General features: G+C 53.4%; 1 long non-coding RNA gene across 1 annotated transcript; it reads right to left on the reverse strand.

The window, feature by feature from the left end:
• Window positions 1–11581: 11581 nt before the first annotated feature.
• On the reverse strand, window positions 11582–12779 carry LOC137456213 (uncharacterized). The gene is made up of 2 exons (XR_010990988.1): window positions 12653–12779; window positions 11582–12316 (listed from the first exon to the last, which is right to left on the reverse strand). It is a non-coding gene; the product is annotated as an uncharacterized lncRNA (long non-coding RNA).
• Window positions 12780–15370: the final 2591 nt, after the last annotated feature.

Below are 15370 nucleotides of genomic sequence, written 5' to 3' on the forward strand. Positions count from 1 at the left end.
TGTCATCTGATGTCATCTTTCTTTGACCAGAACAATGCTTCCCTTAAAAGAGGGAAAGGAGGTGAAGCAGTGGGGGTTTGGATGTAGGAAGCAACAGTTCCTCCAAAAGCCAAGCCCTGAGGCCAGGGTGGAGTTTGGAAAAAGTCCCTAACTGCCTCCACAGCAAAGGGAGGGAGGCAGCAAATTTCTTCAGGGCTGACTTCAGAAAAACCATAGCCCTGGGGAGCAGAAAGCAACAGAGAAAAGAGAGGAAAAGGAATGAGAAGCAGGTAAGGTTCACATGGGTCACGTTCTCAGAGTGCAGGCATGACTCTTGTTGCCTTCCTCTGCAGGGGGAGCCATGGATGGCCAGACCCTCTGAAAGTGACAACCTAATGTTCTTTACTCAGATCAACATCTTCTAGCTTCCTGGGGTTCCTTCTGCCTTGATTGTCACCAGTGCATTTAGCAGGGTCTGCAGCAGTAGCGGTTGGTGATGCAAGAGAGGTCAAAGCCCCCGGAGCTGATGGGCACTCCCTGAGAGCTGAGGATGCTGCCAACAGCAGCAGAGGTGGAGGAGCCCACGGCGGTGTTCTGTGGGAAGGAGCTGAGGATGGGGCCGGGCAGGGTCACCACCACAGCAGAGGGCTGGATGGCGACAACGGAGTCCTGGCACCTCACACAGCAGGGCTCATTGCAGCTGTTGGCCAGCGGGGTTGGGCCGCAGGGCTGGCAGGGGTTGCAGCAGGACATGTCTTGGGGCTGGAGCTGAATCTGGAGGAGAGGACAGGGAGGAGCATGGAGGTGAGGAGGGAGCAGCCTGTGCACCCCCCAGCAGACAGCCAAGGCACGTGCTGGCTGCGAAGCTGAAGTCTGTGCAGGGAGGCCCAGTCGCCTCTGTGCCTGTCCCGCTGGGCAAGGAGCAGAGGGAGCCAGGCCCAGGACAGCTGTCTCCTAGTCAAGAGCCCTACAGGACTCTCAGCCCAGCCCCAGCCCCAGCCCCAGCCCTAGCCCCTACCCCTCTCCAAAACAAGCCTTCTGCACACTTGCCCTCCCAGGACAGGCAGCCCCAAGCCCCACTCGAGGGAAGAGCTTCCAACTCACTTGCTTGCGAAGGAGCAGACAGGGAGTGAAGCGGATGGCAGAGTGAAGAGCTGGGATGGCTTTTATACTGCTCCTGCACTGCCCCAGGCCCCCAGCAAGCCTCTGTGCAGGTCATCACCTTCGGAGAAGCTCATCTGAAATGCAAAACATCCCAGGTAATGACACAGGCTGTGCTTTGGTTTCCTGGATAGCCACCTTTTCATTTTCTCCTTTGGCCATAACCTCCTTCCTGAAGACTCCTTTCCAGTGCTTGGGTGGAAGGTCCAGAGATTCCTGTGACAGCTCTGAATCACTGCCAACAGATGATGCGTGCCAGCTGCCTCAGGGGACACGTGCCAGCTGGAGCAATTGGCCTATGGCTAAAGTGTGCTGGTTTGCAGGAAGGGCTCTGCCACTCCTAGCACTGCCATCCTCCCCTGCATGCAAAGAGTTGCTGAGTGGGACAATTGGCCAAGTGCCTTTCCTCCCACCCTCCAAGGCCTCTCTTATCATCCCTGTCTGTTGCCTCTGCAGGTGGTAGTTGAGTGCTGCTGCTTTGGCATTCTTCCTCCTAATGCTGCTGTAGGGAGGCTTTGGTGTCATTTTTGACCTTCTCGTTTCCTGGGGTCTCTGAAGTTCTCCCCAGCAATAGCATCATTGTGTCTGGGGCCTTCTGCCCCAGGGTGCTCCAACCCTGCCCTGCCAAGGGGCTTCCCCATGTCTCCAGTCCACAGCTGCTCACATGCAGCAGGGGTGCTAGCAAGCACCTGGCCCATGCATGCTTGCAGGAGCAGTGATGTGGTGGCTGAGCTCAAGCAGTGTTTCTCAGGCATCTTCTGCAATCTCCACCCACACAGACTTTCAGAACCACACAGGACAGCATCAAGCTGCTCTGTTCCATGCTTCTTTCAGCAGGAGGCTTGGACCTGATCATCTCCAGAGGCACCTTCCAAAGTGAGCTGTTCTGAGTCTCTGGCCTCGGTGATCCGGCACTCATTGCCCTGATGCTTATGCTGTGGGGCTTGAGCAACTGAAGGACAGAGCACAGAAGTTTGTGATCAATGGATTTAGCTGGTGCCTGTGGCTCCTGGTGTTCCACAGGGTTAGTGTTGCAGCCAGTCTTGTTCAACATCTTCCTCAATGACCTTCATGGAAGAACAAGGTGGACCCTCAGCAATTGGGCAAAGAGAATTTCACGAAGTTCAACAAGGGCAAGTGTATGTCCTAGTTTGGGCTGGGTGACCTCTGCTACAGGGGTGTTTCCTGTGTCCAGAAGTCCAGCCCAGTGGGTGGACACAGAAAATTAGGTTATTTCCTACCATGATCCCTTGCACCACTATAAGTTTCACGGCGGGGTCTGGCACTTCCTCTTTCCTTCCTCTCCGCCGCCTGGTAACTGGAGGAGAGATCGCACGGCCATGGGCCTGGTTAGGCCCAAGGCCACGGGGGGATGGGCAGTCTCAGATCTGGCCAGCTGAGACTAGCCTAGCAGTGGGGGGGTGGGGAAGGAGGAGCCTTGGGGGTTTGGGTGCACCCTCAGGTGGGGATGGGATTTCTCTGGGTCTCTTTTGGGGTCTCTCTCTTGTCACTGTATTTCTAGTTCTCTGCACGCACTCATCGTTCTATTTAAACTTTCCATCACTTTTGCAATCCATTTGTCTGAGTCGTTATTTCTGCACGTGGTGGGGAGGGGGTCTGCCCCAACCCATTACAGTGTAGAGTCCTGTACCTGGGGAAAAACAATCCCCTGCACCAAAGCACATGAAGGATGACCTGCTAGAAAGCAACTATGCAGAGAAGGCCCTGAAAGTGCTGCAGGACAACAAGTTCACCATCAGCCTGCAATGTGTGGAGTCTCCTTCACTAGAAGCTTTCAAAACCCACCTGGATGCATTCCTGTGTGCCCTGGCTGAGGTGAACCTGCATTACCAGAGGTTTTGAACTAGATCTCCAGGGGTTTCTTCCAGCTCCTACCATTCCTACCATATGATTGTGTGATCTGTGCAGAAGGTCCCTTGTCAGCTCTGTGGACCAGCACCTCTTCCTGCACCACCACCATGCTCGTACTGAGAATTTCCTGCTCACAGATGATGCCTAAAACCGATCTCTGGCCACATACCAAACCTGAGGACCCCCAGGGTCACACAAGAAGGTCTGTCCCATGCCAGAGGGCTGGGGCATCAAACTAGAGCTTCTCCACAGAAGAGTGTCAGAGTCAGCAGCACTCAACCACCTGCAGAGGCAACGGCCAGGAGCCGTCAGAGAAAATTTTGAGGGTGCAATAAAAGGGTCACAGGACATGATCCTGTGTGTGAGCTTTTTGGCATCCAGGCAAGGATGGCAGTGCTTGGAGTGGTAGAGCCCAGAGCATTCCCAGTGCTTCTACCCTCTTCAATTACCTTGGCTAAAATATAGTGTGTGAAGCTTCCCATTCCTTCCCTCATCTTCTCCTTCTACAAGCTATACATCCATGGGTTCAGTACAGCACAGGATGAGAATGGTTGATAATGAACAATTAGAAATCAGAATCATTGTTGGGAAACCCCTTGACAGTGCACGACTGAAGCATGCTGTGGTGGGACAAGGACCCAGACCCACTGATGGTGTTTGCAGCGGACAAGAAGAAAGAGTCCAAAGATCAGAGCAGGCAAACAGGGCAGCAAGTTCTCTCCACAGCAGCCTTATGAGAAAGAGTGGCAAAATGTGCAGAGCAAACCACCTGCCAAGAAGCAATAGCAAAGGACCATCAGAGAGAACATGGTGGGTGGGATAAGGGGATGCAAGATATGATCCTATTCAGGAGCCCTTAGGCATCCAGGAGAGTGTGGCAGGACTGGAAGCAGCAGGGCCTTTCTACCCTGTGTGGTGGCAAACAAGCCAAATTTGGCTATAGGCCAACGGCTCCAGACAGCACATGTGGGAACCCAATGGAGTAGTAATGAGATGCTCAGATGTTCTTCACATCTGAGTGGCAGCCTGGCGTGTGACAAGAGATGTTGTACTTAGAATCGTGTGTGAAAGGATGGGACTGAAGATAATAAAAAGCTGTTTCTTTGAAGCTGCTGGGAAAGGCAAAGGGGGAAAAAACACCTGGTAAAAAAAACATAAAACATAAAACAGTGAGCTTAAGGGGAGTAGACTGTGGGAAAGGGAATAATGCCGTGTATGAACCTCTCAATAAAGAGATGCTGGCTGCACAGATCAGGGTCATCATGGCTCAAATGTGGCCAGGGTCACCTCCTTGCAGCCTGCTCTTTCAGTTTGTATTTCAGCACAGAGTGCGGGGATAGATCTGCAGGCACGAGTCCCTACAGCAGCTGGCACGCATCTTCTGTTGGCAGCGATTCACAGCTGTCACAGGAATCCCTGGACCTTCCACCCAAGCACTGGAAAGGAGTCTACAGGAAGGAGGTTATGGCCAAAAGAGAAAATGAAAAGGCAGCAATCCAGGAAACCAAAGCACAGCCTGAGTCATTAGCTGGGATGTTTTGCATTTCAGGTGAGCTTCTCCGAAGGTGATGACCTGCACAGAGGCTTGCTGGGGGCCTGGGGCAGTGCAGGAGCAGTATAAAAGCCATCCCAGCTCTTCACTCTGCCATCCGCTTCACTCCCTGTCTGCTCCTTCGCAAGCAAGTGAGTTGGAAGCTCTGCCCTCGAGTAGGGCTTGGGGCTGCCTGTCCTGGGAGGGGAGGTGTGCAGAAGCCTTGTTTTGGAGAGGTGCTGGGGTTGGAGCTGGGACTGGGGCTGGGCTGAGAGTCCTGTAGGGCTCTTGACTAGGAGACAGCTGTCCTGGGCCTGGCTCCCTCTGCTCCTTGCCCAGCAGGACAGGCTCAGAGGTGACTGGGCCTCCCTTCATAGACTGCAGTTCTGCAGCCAGCACGTGCCTTGGCTGTCTGCTGGGGGGTGCACAGGCTGCTCCCTCCTCACCTCCATGCTCCTCCCTGTCCTCTCCTCCAGGTTCAGCTCCAGCCCCAAGACATGTCCTGCTGTAGCCCCTGCCAGCCCTGCGGCCCAACCCCGCTGGCCAGTAGCTGCAATGAGCCCTGCTGTGTGAGGTGCCAGGACTCCATTGTTGCCATCCAGCCCTCTGCTGTGGTGGTGACCCTGCCCGGCCCCATCCTCAGCTCCTTCCCACAGAACACCGCCGTGGGCTTCTCCACCTCTGCTGCTGTTGGCAGCATCCTCAGCTCTCAGGGAGTGCCCATCAGCTCCGGAGGCTTTGACCTCTCTTGCATCACCAACCGCTACTGCTGCAGACCCTGCTAAATGCACTGGTGACAATCAAGGCAGAAGGACCCCCAGGAAGCTAGAAGATATGGATCTGAGTAAAGAACATTGGGTTGTCACTTTCAGAGGGTCTGGCCATCCACGGCTCCCCCTACAGAGGAAGGCAACAAGAGTCATGCCTGCACTCTGAGAACATGACCCATGTGAACCTTACCTGCTTCTCATTCCTTTTTCTCTCTTTTCTCTGTTGCTTTCTGCTCCCCGGGGCCATGGATTCTCTGAAGTCAGCCCTGAAGAAATTTGCTGCCTCCCTCCCTTTGCTGTGGAGGCAGTTAGGGACTTTTTCCAAACTCCACCTTGGCCTCAGGGCTTGGCTTTTGGAGGAACTGTTGCTTCCTACATCCAAACCCCCACTGCTTCACCTCCTTTCCCTCTTTTAAATAATTAAAGTTCTTCTGCAATGCAGCCTCTGTGGTCTTTCCCTCTCAGGACGTTCTCACAAGCCACCCAGGGACAAAAGCATTGTTCTGGTCAAAGAAAGATGACATCAGATCACACTTCCCCATTGTGAGAGGAAGGTGGAGTTGGGGCACACTGCACAGGGAAGCTTTGTGCAGTGTGCCATGGTTCTGAGGAAAATGTGGGCAGCTGTTCAAGTGCCAGCAGCCAGCAGGGATGGTCTTGCTGCTTCTCTGCCCAGAAATGCCTTCTCAGGCACAGATTACATAGTGCAGATCAGAAGTCTGTCATCTGCTGATCTCGGGTGGGGAGCTGGGGGCTTGCAGAACGTCATTGAGTAGTTCAGCAGCTACACAACTCATAGGGAAGAAAATTCCTCTTGCTGAAGGACAGCAGGAATGGGATTGGGTGAAGAGCCTCAGGAACAGCCCCCCAAGCAGGAGCAGCTCTCATAGGCACCTAGAGTAGAAATGCTGGAAGTGGTGTTGCTAACACAAGGGTGCCTTAGTTGCTGCTGAGCAGGGCTTGCACAGCTTCAAGGACTTCTCTGCTTCCTCACACTGCCTCATTGTGAGCAGGCTGGAGGTGCATGAGAGGTTGGGAGGGGACACAGCAGGGACAGCTGACCAAAGCAATGTTGCAGTCCACAGGATGTGCTGATCAGCAATAAAAACCAGGGGAAGGAGAATGAAGGGAGGGACATTGGGAATGATGGTGTTTGTCACAGATGCACAGATTGAACTGGGTTTGAAAGGACCCTCAAAGGTCATCTTGTCCAAGCCCCCCTGCAGTGAGCAGGGTCAGCTTCAATTAGATCAGGCTGGCCAGGACCACATCAAGTCTGATCTTGAGTGTCTCCAGGGACAGGGACTTGTCTTCCCCAGTAACTGTCATGTGGTGGAGCTCAGTTTCCCTGGAGATGCTGAACACCTCCCTGCTGATGGGAAGTGGTGAATGAATTCTTTGCTTTGCTTTCTTAGTCTGTGCAGCATTTGTTCTACATGTGTTAAACTGCCTCTACCTCAACCCATCGCTTTTCTCTCTCGTGCTTCTGATTTTCTCCTCTATCCCACCAGCAGGGAAGGAGTGAGTGAGTGAGTGGCTGCAAGGTTGCACCACAATAGGCTGCCAGAGGAAGGCTGCATTCCAACCTTAGTCTGAGTCATAGCAAGATCTGTAGAGGGAGAGTGTGGATCATGCTTCAGTCCTGGTGCTGTCCTACAACACTGTGAGGAAGAAAAATTGCTGCATGGTTGGACTCAATGATCTTTTCCAACTAAGACAATTCTGTGATGCTACTTTTCACTTAAACGCCCTTCTGTGTTCAGCTCCTACAGAGCTGGGGCAAACCTATGCAGATCGTCGCAGACTTAAGCAAACAGGCAGAGAATCTCCTTCTTGATTTCAGGGCTTTGGTTTCCACAGAAGCAGCATCCCTTTGATTCTTCAGGCATGACCTATCTGGTCAGATCCTGTGATTTATTCAAGGAGACTCCTCAGTTCTCCTCTATTCTGCATGAGAGAAAGGACGTGTAACTGAAGATCTCTGGGTGAATATGGAAATAACACAACCAGGGGAGATCTGAGAGCCACTTCCTTGGAGCTCAGCGAGCCACTTCCTTGGAGCTCAGCCTTCCAGAGACACTTTCTCCCTCAGATTTTTGCACAGCTAAGGAAGCTCCCACAGCAGAATGTGATGCATAAGACAGAGGTAGGAGAAGACCTTGACTTGGTCTAGCAAAGGAGGCTGAATGTCACTGTGGTGCCTGGCAATGCGGTGAATGGGCTGCTCTCCTTGGAGCTGGTTGCTGCTTGATATGCTAACAACTGGGAGGAACTTGCCCTCCCTTCCTTTGCTACCAAATCATTGGATGACATTTTGGTGGAAGGGCAAAATATGACCAAAATAAACATGTCTTTTATGTGTTTTGCTCAAAACCCCTTTTCCCTCTCCCTTCTGCAATGGGGGAGGGTTTTGGCATGAAATGCACCTGGTGTCAGCAGGGCTAAGTAAACAGCCTGCCCAGCCTGTCTCATACCTTGCGGCAAACAACTTTCACAGGCCTGGCTCACAAAATGCTTGTGTGGTGCTTATGCATGGCGCCTGCATAGACTGTACTTGGCAAAGTGCCACCTTATTGGTTAATTACCGGGTTTTGCCATTGGCCAAGCATCGCTTTCAGCAGATGCTAAGCTGGGGCTGTGTTGCTAAGCAAGGCCTCGCTTCCTCCACGCTCCACGTAGAAAAGAAAGCCTTCTTTGCCCGTGATTCGCAATCCACTTGTCTAGAGATTCAATCCGGAGAGCGGAGAACTTCTCTGCAGACCACAAAGCGGTCGCTGGCCCGAGTGCACTGCCGTGCCGCCGGCAGCCACAAGCCCAGGTGCCGCACGCCATTGCCCCGCTATGAGCACTGCTCTTACCGAGTTGCAGCCTCCACAGACCACCTTTGGTGAATCACAAACTGAGCCCAGCCGTTGCAGCAGCTTGACGGCAGCAAGGGAGCCGTGCTAGCCCCATGTGTACCACTCACTCCAGACTGCCACAGCTCCATCATTTTCCATCAGTCCTGCCTCACTGGAGAGGTCCCAGAAGACTGGAATCTGGCCAACATGGTGCCCATCCACAAGAAGGGTCAGTTGGTTGAGCCAGGGAATTATAGTCCTGTCAGCCTGACCTCAGTGCCAGGCAAGATTATGGAACAGGTCATCTTGAGTGCAATCACACAGCACTTGCAGGTTGGCCAAGGGATCAGGCCCAGCCAGCATAGATTTAGGAAGGGCAGGTCCTGCCTGATCAACCTGATCTCCTTCAATGATCAGGCGACCCACCTGGTGGATGTGGGGAGGCCTGTGGATGTAGTCTACCTGGACCTCAGCAAGGCCTTTGACACCGTCCCCCATAGCAAACTCCTGGCCAAGCTGTCAGCCCATGGCTTGGACGGGAGCACACTGCATTGGGCTAGGAACTGGCTGGAGGGCCGAGCCCAGAGAGTGGTGGTGAGTGGTGCCACATCCAGCTGGCAGCCAGTCACTAGTGGTGTGCCCCAAGGATCAGTGCTGGCCCCCATGCTCTTTAACATCTTCATTGATGATCTGGATGAGGGCATTGAGTCCATCATCAGTAAATTTGCTGACGACACCAAGCTGGGGGCAGGAGTTGATCTGCTGGAGGATAGAGAGGCTCTGCAGAGGGACCTGGACAGGCTGGACAGATGGGCAGAATCCAACGGCATGAGATGGAACACATCCAAGTGCCGGGTTCTGCACACTGGCCACAACAATCCCATGCAGAGCTACAGGCTGGGGTCAGAGTGGCTGGAGAGTGGCCAGGCAGAGAGGGACGTGGGGGTACTGGTCGATGGTAGGATGAACATGAGCCTGCAGTGTGCCCAGGCAACCATGAGGGCCAATGGCATCCTGGCCTGCATCAAGAACAGTGTGGCTAGCAGGAGCAGGGAGGTCATTCTGCCCCTGTACACTGCACTGGTTAGGCCTCACCTTGAGCACTGTATCCAGTTCTGGGCTCCTCAGTTTAGGAAGGAGGTTGACATGCTGGAACAAGTTCAGAGAAGGGCAACGAAGTTGGTGAGGGATTTGGAACACAAGCCCTATGAGGCGAGGCTGAGGGAGCTGGGATTGCTTAGCCTGAAGAGGAGGAGCCTCAGGGGTGACCTTGTTGCTCTCTACAACTACCTGAAGGGAGGTTTAGACAGGCGGATGATGGTCTCCTCTCCCAGACAGCCAGTACCAGAATAAGAGGACACAGTCTCAGGCTGCGCTTGGGGAGGTTTAGGTTGGATGTTAGGAAGAAGTTCTCTACAGAGAGAGTGATTGCCCATTGGAATGGGCTGCCCAGGGAGGTGGTGGAGTCACCATCATTAGAGGTGTTCAGGAGGAGACTTGATGGTGCGCTTGGTGCCATGGATTAGGTGTGTAGGATTATTGGATTGGTTGATGGTTTGGACACAATGACCTTGCTTGTCTCCTCCAAACGGGTCTATTCTATTCTATTCCATTCCATTCCATTCCATTCCATTCCATTCCATTCCATTACCTTCCATTCCAGGCCCTTCCCCTTCTCTGAGGAGCCGTCTGGCTGTGCCCTGGAAGCCCTCGGTGGCCAAGTGGGGTGCCCTTTCTCTGACACTGTGCCCCATGAGCCAAACTGCAAATGTCTCTGAAGAGTTTTCCCCAGAAGGCACCAGGAACTTTTACTCCAGCAAAGACAGCGACCGTGCTGCACAGTGCTCCACTTGGTCCTCACCATTTTGGTTTGTTTCTTACAGCACATCCATCCTGCAATTTCTGCATTATAAAGAAAGAAAGAAAGATTCCAGAAAATCCTAAATTTGAGAGTAAGCCAAATGTTTTCTAATAAAAGCTCTTGCAAAGGTTCATGCCGGCCACCTTGCTCTGCAGAGCAGCCACCTCCCAGTCCTCTCTTCCCCAGCTAAGTGCTGTTCCTAAGTGTGCTGAGTTGTCTAAGCTGTATCAATGCCTTGGCCCTTTTCTGAGTGACAACGGTCTGCCCCATGGCACCTGGAAGAAAGTGAAAGACGGCAACAGTGTGAGGAAGGACTCCAGGAAGCAAAACTACATTTGCAATGCTAGTGCTGGTGGAAGAAGCCTTCCTGTCCCTTGCTCTTCAGCAAGAACACAGGAGCTGGGGAGAGAAAGCTTCCTGACTCAGTGTAGTCCTACAGCATAATTATGACCACCACCTCATGCTAGGATGCCCCAAGAGGACAACTGTATTGCCCCACTCTCAGATTCCTGCTCTCCTGTTGCTCAAAATCCCCAGGAGACGGTCTGTTGTGTCTGGACCTCCTGCTGGGACATTCTGAACAGCTGGGAAAGTTGCATCTTGCTTCAAATGTCCTGTCAGCCAGGATGGCTTCTGGGTGCCAGTATCCACAAATAAAAGCCAGAATGCAGGAGACAGGGGACCTCAGCAGAGCTGTACAAGTGACCACAGCTCACTTCCTTGTGCATGTCAGCTGAAGAGAGCCGGTCCGCCTGCTAGTGGAGGATGAGAGCAGTAGCACCTCTGAGATATTCACTGGATTTGCGCTGCCAGGGCACAAATTTGCAACAGCAGTAGAGGAGAGAAGTCCCTCAGGGACACAGCTGTGGAATAGGAGCACAAGTAGGTCAGAGGAGACAGAGAACACTTAATGGAGGGAGAGCAAGTGAGCAAGGAAGAGGAGGATGAGTGAAAGTCAGTCTGCCATGATCTAGGCCCCACAGCCAAATCCCAGGCAGTGTTTCTTCTTCTTCCCTCCTCAGTCAGGAGGGCCCAAAGAGAGTGAGGCAGAGTCAGGTCACAGAGACGTTGACACGAAGCAGGGTGCCAGTCCTGCACAACAGAGCAATGGGGCACGTTGGGGCATTGCAGGAACCAGCAACCTCATGCCCCGGCAGAGCAATCTTGCACCCCTTGGACCTCTGGTGAATTCCCTGATACGGCCTGTTGTCCACCACCGGTGCCAAGGTGAGGGCACCTCTCTTGCAGGAGCTGGTCTCTTTTCAGTGGTGCTCAGTGATAGGACAGTGAACACAAACTGGAACAAAGGAAGTCCCACCTCAACACAAGGTGACTCTTCTTAGGTGTGAGGGTGCTGGAGCCCTGCAGCAGGCTGCCCAGAGAAGTTGTGGAGTCTCGTTCACTAGAAACTTTCAAAAGAAAAAGCTTCCCTGTGCAGTGTGCCCCAAACCCACCTTCCTCTCACAATGGGGAAGTGTCATCTGATGTCATCTTGCTTTGACCAGAACAATGCTTTTGTCCCTGGGTGGCTTGTGAAAACGTCCTGAGAGGGAAAGACCACAGAGGCTGCATTGCAGAAGAACTTTAATTATTTAAAAGAGGGAAAGGAGGTGAAGCAGTGGGGGTTTGGATGTAGGAAGCAACAGTTCCTCCAAAAGCCAAGCCCTGAGGCCAGGGTGGAGTTTGGAAAAAGTCCCTAACTGCCTCCACAGCAAAGGGAGGGAGGCAGCAAATTTCTTCAGGGCTGACTTCAGAAAAACCATAGCCCTGGGGAGCAGAAAGCAACAGAGAAAAGAGAGAAAGAGGAATGAGAAGCAGGTAAGGTTCACATGGGTCATGTTCTCAGAGTGCAGGCATGACTCTTGTTGCCTTCCTCTGCAGGGGGAGCCATGGATGGCCAGACCCTCTGAAAGTGACAACCCAATGTTCTTTACTCAGATCCATATCTTCTAGCTTCCTGGGGTTCCTTCTGCCTTGATTGTCACCAGTGCATTTAGCAGGGTCTGCAGCAGTAGCGGTTGGTGATGCAAGAGAGGTCAAAGCCCCCGGAGCTGATGGGCACTCCCTGAGAGCTGAGGATGCTGCCAACAGCAGCAGAGGTGGAGGAGCCCACGGCGGTGTTCTGTGGGAAGGAGCTGAGGATGGGGCCGGGCAGGGTCACCACCACAGCAGAGGGCTGGATGGCGACAACGGAGTCCTGGCACCTCACACAGCAGGGCTCATTGCAGCTGTTGGCCAGCGGGGTTGGGCCGCAGGGCTGGCAGGGGTTGCAGCAGGACATGTCTTGGGGCTGGAGCTAAATCTGGAGGAGAGGACAGGGAGGAGCATGGAGGTGAGGAGGGAGCAGCCTGTGCACCCCTCAGCAGACAGCCAAGGCACGTGCTGGCTGCGAAGCTGAAGTCTGTGCAGGGAGGCCCAGTCGCCTCTGTGCCTGTCCCGCTGGGCAAGGAGCAGAGGGAGCCAGGCCCAGGACAGCTGTCTCCTAGTCAAGAGCCCTACAGGACTCTCAGCCCAGCCCCAGCCTCAGCCCCAGCCCCAGCCCTAGCCCCTACCCCTCTCCAAATCAAGCCTTCTGCACACTTGCCCTCCCAGGACAGGCAGCCCCAAGCCCCACTCGAGGGAAGAGCTTCCAACTCACTTGCGAAGGAGCAGACAGGGAGTGAAGCGGATGGCAGAGTGAAGAGCTGGGATGGCTTTTATACTGCTCCTGCACTGCCCCAGGCCCCCAGCAAGCCTCTGTGCAGGTCATCATCTTCCGAGAAGCTCATCTGAAATGCAAAACATCCCAGCTAATGACACAGGCTGTGCTTTGGTTTCCTGGATAGCCACCTTTTCATTTTCTCTTTTGGCCATAACCTCCTTCCTGAAGACTCCTTTCCAGTGCTTGGGTGGAAGGTCCAAGGATTCCTGTGACAGCTCTGAATCACTGCCAACAGATGATGCGTGCCAGCTGCCTCAGGGGACACGTGCCAGCTGGAGCAATTGGGTTATGGCTAAAGTGTGCTGGTTTGCAGGAAGGGCTCTGCCACTCCTAGCACTGCCATCCTCCCCTGCATGCAAAGAGTTGCTGAGTGGGACAATTGGCCAAGTTCCTCTCCTCCCACCCTCCAAGGCCTCTCTTATCATCCCTGTCTGTTGCCTCTGCAGGTGGTAGTTGAGTGCTGCTGCTTTGGCATTCTTCCTCCTAATGCTGCTGTAGGGAGGCTGTGGTGTCCCGTTGGACCTTCTCACTTCCTGGGCTCTCTGAAGCTCTCTACCAACAGCATCACTGTGTCTGGGGCCTTCTGCCCCAGGGTGCTCCAACCCTGCCCTGCCAAGGGGCTTCCCCATGTCTCCAGTCCACAGCTGCTCACATGCAGCAGGGGTGCTAGCAAGCACCTGGCCCATGTGTGCTTGCAGGAGCAGTGTGGTGGTGGCTGAGCTCAAGCAGTGTTTCTCAGTCATCTTCTGCAATCTCCACCCACACAGACTTTCAGAACCACACAGGACAGCATCAAGCTGCTCTGTTCAATGCTTCTTTCAGCAGGAGGCTTGGACCTGATCATCTCCAGAGGCACCTTCCAAAGTGAGCTGTTCTGAGTCTCTGGCCTCGGTGATCCGGCACTCATTGCCCTGATGCTTATGCTGTGGGGCTTGAGCAACTGAAGGACAGAGCACAGAAGTTTGTGATCAATGGATTTAGCTGGAGCCTGTGGCTCCTGGTGTTCCACAGGGTTAGTGTTGCAGCCAGTCTTGTTCAACATCTTCCCCAATGACCTTCATGGAAGAACAAGGTGGACCCTCAGCAATTGGGCAAAGAGAATCTCATGAAGTTTTCAAGGGCAAGTGTATGTCCTAGTTTGGGCTGGGTGTCCTCTGCTACAGGGGTGTTTCCTGTGTCCAGAAGTCCAGCCCAGTGGGTGGACACAGGAAATTAGGTTATTTCCTACCATGATCCCTTGCACCACTATAAGTTTCACGGCGGGGTCTGGCACTTCCTCTTTCCTTCCTCTCCGCCGCCTGGTAACTGGAGGAGAGATCGCACGGCCATGGGCCTGGTTAGGCCCAAGGCCACGGGGGGTGGGCAGTCTCAGATCTGGCAGCTGAGACTAGCCTAGCAGTGGGCGGGGGGAAGGAGGAGCCCTGGGGGTTTGGGTGCACCCTCAGGTGGGGATGGGATTTCTCTGGGTCTATTTTGGGGTCTCTCTCTTGTCACTGTATTTCTAGTTCTCTGCACGCACTCATCGTTCTATTTAAACTTTCCAACACTTTTGCAATCCATTTGTCTGAGTCGTTATTTCTGCACGTGGTGGGGAGGGGGTCTGCCCCAACCCATTACAGTGTAGAGTCCTGTACCTGGGGAAAAACAATCCCCTGCACCAAAGCACATGAGGGATGACCTGCTAGAAAGCAGCTATGCAGAGAAGGCCCTGAAAGTGCTGCAGGACAAGAAGTTCACCATCAGCCTGCAATGTGTGGAGTCTCCTTCACTAGAAGCTTTCAAAACCCACCTGGATGCATTCCTGTGTGCCCTGGCTGAGGTGAACCTGCATTACCAGAGGTTTTGAACTAGATCTCCAGGGGTTTCTTCCAGCTCCTTCCATTCCTACCATATGATTGTGTGATCTGTGCAGAAGGTCCCTTGTCAGCTCTGTGGACCAGCACCTCTTCCTGCACCACCACCATGCTCGTACTGAGAATTTCCTGCTCACAGATGCTGCCTAAAACCGATCTCTGGCCACATACCAACCCTGAGGACCCCCAGGGTCACACAAGAAGGTCTGTCCCATGCCAGAGGGCTGGGGCACCAAACTAGAGCTTCTCCACAGAAGAGTGTCAGTCAGCAGCACTCAACCACCTGCAGAGGCAACGGCCAGGAGCCGTCAGAGAAAATTTTGAGGGTGCAATAAAGGGGTCACAGGACATGATCCTGTGTGTGAGCTTTTTGGCATCCAGGCAAGGATGGCAGTGCTTGGAGTGGTAGAGCCCAGAGCATTCCCAGTGCTTCTACCCTCTTCAATTACCTTGGCTAAAATATAGTGTGTGAAGCTTCCCATTCCTTCCCTCATCTTCTCCTTCTACAATCTATACATCCATGGGTTCAGAACAGCACAGGATGAGAATGGTTGATAATGAACAATTAGAAATCAGAATCATTGTTGGGAAACCCCTTGACAATGCCCGACTGAAGCATGCTGTGGTGGGACAAGGACCCAGACCCACTGATGGTGTTTGCAGTGGACAAGAAGAAAGAGTCCAAAGATCAGAGCAGGAAAACAGGGCAGCAAGTTCTCTCCACAGCAGCCTTATGAGGAAGAGTGGCCGAATGTGCAGAGCAAACCACCTGCCAAGAAGCAATAGCAAAGGACCATCAGAG

Source organism: Melanerpes formicivorus, unplaced genomic scaffold, assembly GCF_026170545.1.
Source record: "Melanerpes formicivorus ecotype bairdi unplaced genomic scaffold, bMelFor1.0.p_v2 SCAF_119, whole genome shotgun sequence".
Lineage (NCBI taxonomy): Eukaryota > Metazoa > Chordata > Aves > Piciformes > Picidae > Melanerpes > Melanerpes formicivorus.